The sequence below is a fragment of the Schistocerca cancellata genome, chromosome 7 (genome assembly GCF_023864275.1).
Source record: "Schistocerca cancellata isolate TAMUIC-IGC-003103 chromosome 7, iqSchCanc2.1, whole genome shotgun sequence".
NCBI lineage: Eukaryota > Metazoa > Arthropoda > Insecta > Orthoptera > Acrididae > Schistocerca > Schistocerca cancellata.
Genome location: NC_064632.1, coordinates 329436911 through 329446433, shown reverse-complemented (window position 1 = coordinate 329446433; position 9523 = coordinate 329436911).

Genomic DNA, 9523 nt, shown 5'->3' with positions numbered 1-9523 from the left:
TTGATGTCGGTTAAAGCTCTCACGAATTACCCACATAGCAGAGAGAACTTTTCTTGTGTGTCTAACATTATGGCGATGTTGCTCCAGCTGTTTACTGGTTCGTGTAGCAACATTTCATTACTTTTGTTTTCAACTGCATTGCATTATCTATCTAGAAAGAAATACCAAAGATCTAACCTGAAATTTTTCATGTTAATACCTGTCCTGCTCTTTAAGATTACCTAGTAAAATGGAAATTTGTGGTACGGTCTTATGGGGCCAAACTGCTAAGGTCATCGGTCCCTAAGCTTACACACTACTTAATCTAACTTAAACTAACTTACGCTAAGGACAACACACAGACCCATGCCCGAGGGAGGACTCGAACCTCCGATGTGGGGAGATTACCTAATGCCACCTTTGCATTTTCCTTGGATGTTAACTCTTGTAAAAGGCACACTAGGAAAAAGAATTGTCTCCATGTGATGCTATTAGCAATAGTGCAGTTACGGTGTCATTGGCTCTTCCGTTGCGTACTATAGTGAGTAACATTTGTTGATCGTAGTAAAGTGATAGAATTCGGTAGCCAATGAGAATTACTCTTCTTTGTCTCGAGCCCTGGTCCCTCATCAGTAAAGGGTGGCCATGGTTATTTACGGATTTGGTACGGTTAGCTGGATGCAATTCCTGCAGCCACCTCGCCTGGTGCCACCCACCCAGCTCCCTCAGGAGAGAATGTGTGTACCCCCAACTGTCCGCATGTAGTGTTAGTCATGTGGAAGTGAGCGAAAGTTTTATAAATGTTCATGAATCGTGTAGCCGAAGCCGGACTTGGGTACCAGCCTGGTATTCACCTAGTGGGTCATGGAAATCCGCCTGAAAACTGCAAGCAGGCTGGCCAGCATATTGGATATGCTACGTAGTTAATCTGCCGGGAGGATTCGATCTGGGGACGATGCACCTCTCCGGACCCGAAAGCGGTACTTAAACGCACAAAGTATGGGGAAGGGGGATAGGTTGAAATGAGGATTACTCGTCAAATTTATAATATTGGTTGGCACAAAAATTTCGCTGTTTTTCGGATTACGTTGTGATTTCAGACATAGTGGTTACGTCGGTAACTGAAGGCACAGATTATCAAAAATGTTGACAACCACTTCTATCAGAAACGTTTCGCTTTTTCTCCGTAATACAGGACTTCAGCGATTTTAGGTATTGTGGTGTGTATGGGACCTAACAGCTAAGCTTAAATTGCTGTGAGTGGAACGAATACTTGTTAACTTCAATCCCGAAAAAGGAAATTACGAAATGTTAATATTCTGCTAACACCCCACTCAAAATGCGTCGAGCTCACTTTTTCATCAGTCATAACACAAACCGTTACCAAGGTATCAAGAACGGAAAAGCTGATGTCACTGTAGTGCTTTTCCACTATGCAATGTTGTGTTGTGTAATAAAGCTTTTCTGGAGTTATCTTGAGGAATTAGAATAGGGCCGGCCTGAGTGGCCGAGCGGTTCTAGGCGCTACAATCTGGAACCGCGCGACCGCTACGGTCGCAGGTTCGAATCCTGCCTCGGGCATGGATGTGTGTGATGTCCTTAGGTTAGTTAGGTTTAAGTAGTTCTAAGTTCTAGGGGACTGATGATCTCAGAAGTTAAGTCCCATAGTGCTCAGAGCCATCTGAACCATTTCTCATCATTGCTGAGATTTGGAGGGGGTCACGGCCTCATTCGAACCCGAAACTGTGTAGTAGATTATATTGTCTTATTTTAATTACTCACATAAGGCTGTGCTTTTCTTTCCTTCTTTCCGGGAAATTTCGCACGCATTATTGCGCCACAGCCTCTAAAGGTGTTGAAATCAAAGTTTTGTTTCAAAATTACATAGATATGACGCATTTTGGTGAAAACTAATAAAAATCTGTTATAGACTGTGAAAAACTGAGTTTTGTTTGAATTCAGAGGGCGACCAAGAGATGATTTTTCCACAGATAAAGGAGCATGTTTCTTGTATTTTTGTCAGTCGATACATAATGGCATAAGTAAACTACCAATTACAGCCAAAATCAGGATTTTCTTTCAAATTATGTCTTCATCTCAGTAGCTGAAAATTGCTTCTATTGTAGCACAAAAAGACATTGACCGGCAAGTGGGGTACCAGCTGCTTCATTCTTCCCTTTCTATGCACATTTAAAAATTTAACCAAAACTTGTTACAGGCGAACATATTTATGCTCATTTTAACATACAACTCACTTCTCTTTCCCACAAGCTCCCATAACTGTAACTCGCTCACACCCACTAGTCCATCGCTGAGAGTCGCTCATACCCATCCACTCGTATTAGCCCATTCTCACTCCCTCATATAGCTTAACACATTATCATTATGTCTTCGTCTCTGTCACTGTACCCTGCCTCACAGAAACAGTCTCCTTCGCTCTGTCCTTCTACTACTGTATCTCCTCATTGTCACTGTCCCTCTCTTCCTCGTTGTCATTGTCATAAACTCACTCTCATCATCACTGGCTCTCACCCACTGTTTTCTCGGATTGTTGCCATTTCAGAGATGAAGATCCAACCTGAAGGCTCAGGTTATCAAAGATGTTTACTTCTAAAGCTTCATAAAAAGTTGTCAAATCTTCTAACTACACACTCCAAAAACGAATTCATGGAATCCAGATATCAATGGCTTCAGTTACATAAGTACCGATAAATCTGATTGTCCATGCATGAAGTCCGTAGGGACCTGAAGATGACGCTATTGAGATCCCGAAACTGGTTGTCTAAGTAAAATAACTGCTCGAGACATAAGACTGTTGACGATTTTCCTTGGTAAATATTTCACCAGCCGTTGTTCCTTATCCTCAAAGGATCAACAGAGACTTGGGTCCATGGCTTCGTGGAGTCTGCGCCAGATTCTAACTCCATCATCTCTTACCAATTGAAATAGGGACTTCATCAGACCATACCATGGTTTTACAGTCGTCTACGGTCCAGCCTATATGGTCACGAATCAGGAAGAGGCGCTGTAGGTGATGTCCTGCTCCAGCAAAAGCACTCGCGTCGGCCGTCTTCTGCCATAACCCATTAACGCCAGATTTCACTGCACTCTCCTAACGGGTGCATTCGTCGCACGTACAACATTTATTTCTGTGGTTATTTCACGAAGAGTTGCATGTCTGTTAGCACTGACACCTCTACGCAAACGCCGCTGCTCTCGGTCCTTAAGTGAAGGCGGTCGGCCACTTTGTTGTCCGCGATGACGGCTAAAGCCTGAAATCTGGTATCCTCCGCACACTCTTCACAGCGTGGACTTCGGAATGTTGAATTCCCTGACGATTTCCGAAATGGAGTGTCCCCTGTGTCTAGCTCCATCTATCATTTCTAGTTCAAAGTCTGTTATTCCGTCGTCCGGTCACTATCACGACGGACACATTTTCAGATGAATCACCTGAGTACAAATGACAACTCCGCCAGTGCACTGCTTTCTTATACCTTGTGTACGCGATTGTATCGTCACCTGTGTATGTACGTATCACTATCCCATGACTTTGTCGCCTCAGTGTATGCACCTAATCACTTCGTAGTTCATTATCTTCTTCAGTGGACGACCAGTAGGCTTCCTTCCTGCCCCTCACCTCGAATCTAGTACCGAGCCGGCCGCGGTGGTCTCGCGGTTCTAGGCGCGCAGTCCGGAAGCGCGCGACTGCTACGGTCGCAGGTTCGAATCCTGCCTCGGGCATGGATGTGTGTGATGTCCTTAGGTTAGTTAGGTTTAAGTAGTTCTAAGTTCTAGGGGACTGATGACCACAGCTGTTAAGTCCCATATTGCTCAGAGCCATTTTTTAAAGTGCCGAACTACCACATATAAAAGAGCTTCAAACGTCTGATCATTTTACAGATGAGCTGACATGTTAAATAATTAACGTTAACTTCTGAAACCTTCATGGATACGGACGCGGCCAAGTTGAACGAAACTCAGTGTTGACAGAAAATATTCATTTCTCCTAAATAATTCTCCGAAATATCTTACTCATCAAGAAATACTCGCTCAGCTGTTCGCCCACATATTCCTCTATGTTCGTGATTTCATCGAAATATCTTCTGAAACCACCATTTGCTTTTCTTCTGGAGCTGATGATCAGAGGAAGTAGGACTTTCACATGCTTGGTTTAACCGCCGTTGTACAGACATTTCTTCTGTCATCGTTTTATTCAACCTAATTCTTCACTCGGTAATCGTAGGCCTGTGTGGTAATCACGTAAGAAGCACTACCCAACAAACCTTTTTAAACTCTATAAACATTTATGCAATAGAATCAGGCACCAAAATATTTCCTAAAATTTAGATTTTCTCATTAGTTATGTGTCATACAGTAATACAGTTTTGCAAGTACCTTCAGCGGTCTGTGTTATCAAAAGTATCAGGACACCCGCAAAAACATACATTTTTCATATTACGTGCATTCTGCTGCCACCTACTGCCAGGTACTCCATATCAGCGACTTCAGTAGTCACTAGGCATCATGAGAGAGCAGAATGGGGTACTCCACGGAACCCACGGATTTCGAACGTGGTCAGGTGACGGAGTGTCACTTGTGTCATGCATCTGTAGACAGGATTTTTACACTCCTAAATGTCCCTAGGTCCACAGTTTCCGGTGTCATAGTGAAGTGGAAAACTCGGAGGCGGTGGTGTTATAGTGTGGTCGTGTTTTTCATGGAGGTTGTTTTCACCCCTTGTTTTGCGTGGCACTATCACAGCACAGGACTACATTGACGTTTTAAGCACCTTCTTGCTTCCAACTGCTGAAGAGCAATTCGGGGATAGCGATCACATCTTTCTACACCATCGACAATCTGTTCATAATGCACGACCTGTTGCGGACTGGTTACACGACAGTAGCATCCCTGTAATGGACTGGCCTGCACAGAGTCCTGACATGAATCCTACAGCACACCTTTGGGAAGTTTTGGAACGTCGATTTCGTGCCAGGCCTCACCGACTGACATCGATACCTCTCCTCATTGCAGCACTCCGTGAAGAATGGGCTGCCATTCCCTAAGAAACCTTCCAGCACCTAATTTAAGGTACGCTTGCGAGAGTGGAATTTGTCATCAAGGCTAAGGATGGGCCAACACCATATTGAATTAAAGCATTACCGATGGTGGGCACCACGAACTTGTAAGTCATTTTCAGCCAGGTGTCCGGATACTTTCGATCGCATAGTGTATGGTCACTCTTTTTAAAAGTTGCGAATAGTTTGTAGTAAATAAGTGATAAAGTGAAACGTAATGCCTTATGCTAAACTTTTAATTAATGAACAGCGAAGAGGTAGTACATATCTATCTACTAACCGTAAGCCACGTTATGTAATATGATGATGGGTACTTCGTGTACAGTGTTACTTCCCCCCCCCCCCCATTTTTTTGTTCCATGCACATATGATTCGCTGGGAGAACGATAGCTGATAAGCATCCGTGTAGCTTCCAGACTCTCTAATTTTACCTTCATGTTCTCACAGCGAGATGTACCTGTAAGGAAGCAATACCATTGTTGATTGTTCAGTGGATGTAAGCTCTCGGAATTATAACAATAAACCACACGTGATGCCAAATACCGCTCTTTCAGCGTCTGCCTCTGGAATTGGTTGATCATTTCTATGACACTATGATGCTCGCCAAATGAACCTGTAACAAAACGCGCCGCTATTCTTCGTATTTTCACTATTTCCACTATCAGTCCTGTGGGGTACTGATGAGCAATATTCAAGTATTTGTGGAACGAGTGGAACCAGTGTTCTGTAAGCCGAGAACGCTCTTGCAAAATTTGATTAAAAGCTATGACCCACATGTCAGACCCTGTATCAAAAACATACACCTGCCGGCTTTTTGGATATCTATCCCGTTTTGAAAAACACCGAGGTAAAAAGTGATCATCGAAAATCTTAATTTCAGTGCTATACATCGAATGATTGACTGAAAACGAAAATTATTATTAATACACAAACAAAAAAAGTTTTGTATCACCCCGGTTCCCAGAACTCCTGAAGATAGACGTTGACTGTGGATATTGTATCACAGATACAGTCCCTTTCACTGTTCAGACATGTCACTAAACCCACCAAAAAATGTAAATAACCATGCATGAGCAGCGTCTATTAGACGGAAGGGGTTTGACAGCTGATCAGTTCCAGTCATTCCACCAGGAAGATGGTTCTCGGGATCATGTTGTCTTACTTCAACCATGCCTGGACGGTCAATACCGCGGTTCGGTCGCGTCTGCATTGATACTTTGTGCCAGGAAGGCCTCTCAATAAAGGAATTGTCCAGGTGTATCGGAGTGAACCAAAGCGATGTTTGGACGTGGAGGAGGTACAGAGAGACAGGAACTGTCGATGACATGCCTCGCTCAGGCCGCCCAAGGGCTACTACTGCAGCGGATGAGCGCTATCTACGGATTAAGGCTCGGAGGAACACTGACAGCAACGTCACCATGTTTAATAATGCTTCTCGTGCAGCCACAGGACGCCGTGTTACGACTCAAACTGTGTGCAATAGGCTGCATGATGAGCAACTTCACTCCCGACATCCATGGTGAGGTCCATCTATTCATCCACGACACCATGCAACGCGGTGCAGATTGGCCTAACAACATGCCGAATGGACCGCTCAGGATTGGTATCACGTTCTTCACCGATGAGTATCGCATATGCCTTCAACCAGACAATCGTCGGAGACGTGATTGGAGGGAAACCCGGTCAGGCTGAAAGCCTTAGACACACTGTCCAGCGAGTGTAGCAAGGTGGAGGTTCCCTACTGTTTTGGGGTGGAATTACGCCGCTGGTGGTCATTGAAGGCGCCGTAACGGCTGTACGATATGTGAAGGCCATCCTCCGACCGATAGTGCAATCATATCGGCAGCATATTCGTCTTCATGACGACAATTCGCGCCCCCATCGTACACATCTTGTGAATGACTTCCTTCAGGATAGCGACATCGCTCGACTGGAGTGGCCAGCATGTTCTCCAGACATGAAGCCTATCGAACATGCCTGGGATAGATTGAAAAGGACTGTTTATAGACGACGTTACCCACCAACCACTCTAAGCGATCTACGTCGAATCGCCGTTGAGGAGTGAGAAAATCTGGAGCAACAGTACCTTGATGAACTTGTTGATAGTATTCCACGACGAATACAGGCATGAATCAGTGCAAGAGGACGTGCTTCTGGGTATTAGAGGTACTGTTGTGTACAGCAGTCTGGACCACCTCCTCTGAAGGTCTTGCTGTATGGTGGTAAAACATGCAATGCGTGGTTTTCATGAGCAATAAAAAGGGCGGAAATGATTTTTATGTTGATCTCTGTTCCAATTTTCTGTACAAGTTCCACAACTGTCGGAATCGAGGTGATGCAAAACTTTTTTTAAAATGAGTATCATATGTGGTCCAAAACTAATAACGTTCCAGTTATTAACGTTTTTGTGTTTCCATACTGTAGCTTGGGTACCCGTCAGTTTACACGTCTAGCAAAGTGAGGTCTGCGAGGTCTGCGGTCAAGACTTGAAACTATCAAACCGTTAGTCCATGGTCGATGTTTGATAGTCGCTTTTCTTCATTCTGTATTTTTTTCCGGTGTGTCTGATGATATTCTGATAATCAGAATACTTTTGATTTTTTAAAGTACAGCATTTGGAGGTTTGATTAATTATAAAATAAATGTATGTAATGTATTGACAGTTATTTTCATTATTGTATATAGTCTAAAAATATAAGTGAAGTATGTTATTGCGTAATACTAACTGATCGTCTATTCGTGATCACACTCTCAATTAGTGGGATGAAACATACCATAGAAACAGGCAAAACATAAATATTTCTCTCATCATACGCAACAGACGAATGATATCTCATCGTGTTACATTTTTTCCGGTACATGGTTCGTGGAAAAAATGTCTCAGTCACTTAAAAACAGATCTATCAGATATGTTTGCACGTGTACAAAGCATATAAAAGCATATCATGAAAGACAAATGTGGGCAACTGACCATGGACCAACACATTAAATTCGATGGCATCTGTCCTATATTGTATTTCTCTGCTTCGCTGTGATGTCGCATGTTTTTTCAAGTCCTGCTGTGAAATTCTTGACCTGTCGGGGAAGAGTCCGTTACGTGGCTCACAAAGTGGAGTAAATTTCGATGGCATCATCATCTACACAAGTCCTATCGTAATGCATCATACACCACAATGAAAATAACTGTCGATACATTATATGTATTTATTTCATTAGTAATAACACCTCACGATATTTTATTTCTAAAAAAGGCAAAGAAACGTTTCTTACTAGAATGAAATTTTCACTCTACAGCGGAGTGTCCGCTGATATGAAACTTCCTAGCAGATTAACACTGTGTGCCGGACAGAGACTCGAACTCGGGACCTTTGCCTTTCGCGGGCAAGTGCTCTACCAGCTGAACTACGCAAGCATGACTCACTCCCCGTCCTCACAGCTTTACTTCTGCCAGTACCTCGTCTCCTACCTTCCGAACTTCACAGAAGCTCTCCTGCGAACCTGCAAAACTAGCACTCCTGGAAGAAAGGATATTGCGGAGACATGGCTTAGCCACAGCCTGTGAAAATTTCATTCTAGAAACAATCCACAGGCTGTGGCTAAGCCATGTCTCCGCAATATCCTTTCTTCCAGGAGTGCTAGTTTTGCAGGTTCGCAGGAGAGCTTCTGTGAAGTTCGGAAGGTAGGAGACGAGGTGCTGGCAGAAGTAAAGCTGTGAGGACAGGGTGAGAGTCGTGCTTGGGTAGTTCAGATGGTAGAGCACTTGCCCGCGAAAGGCAAAGGTCCTGAGTTCGAGTCTCGGTCCGGGACACAGTTTTAATCTGCTAGGAAGTTTCAAAAGTATTCTTATTTTGGAATATTGTCAGTTACACCAAAAAAGTAATGAATGAAAAAAAAAGCGATGACCAGGAATCGAACACGGATTAGCAGTTGGGTAGTTTAATGTCGTAAATCCTCGACCACTGACGTCGCTCTGCTAGACGTGTGGCATGGCGGGAGAAGTAGGGCAATAAGGACATCAGCGCAAATTGATAGTGTGTGTTGCCTATATTTGAGGGCAATCCTAGTGTTCTCTTTTGACTGACAGGTCCTTAACCTACTGTTCTGCTTAGAGGATTATGACCCATGAGGGATAATCTGTTCTTTTGACGGACAGGCTCTTAACCTATTGTTCCCCGACCCCTCAAAAGAAAAAACAAAAAAAAGGTTCAAATGGCTCTGAGCACTATGGGACCCAACATCTGACGTTATCAGTCCCCTAGAACTTAGAACTACTTAAACCTAACTAACTCAAGGACATCACACACATCCATGCCCGAGGCAGGATTCGAACCTGCGACCGTAGCTGTCGCGAAGTTCTGGACTGAAGCGCCTAGAACCGCTCGGCCACCGTGGCCGGCGCACCTCTCTCCCTCCTTCTCCCACCCCATCAGGAAAACTCTAAACCTCCCCCCTCCCCTCACTGATACGGG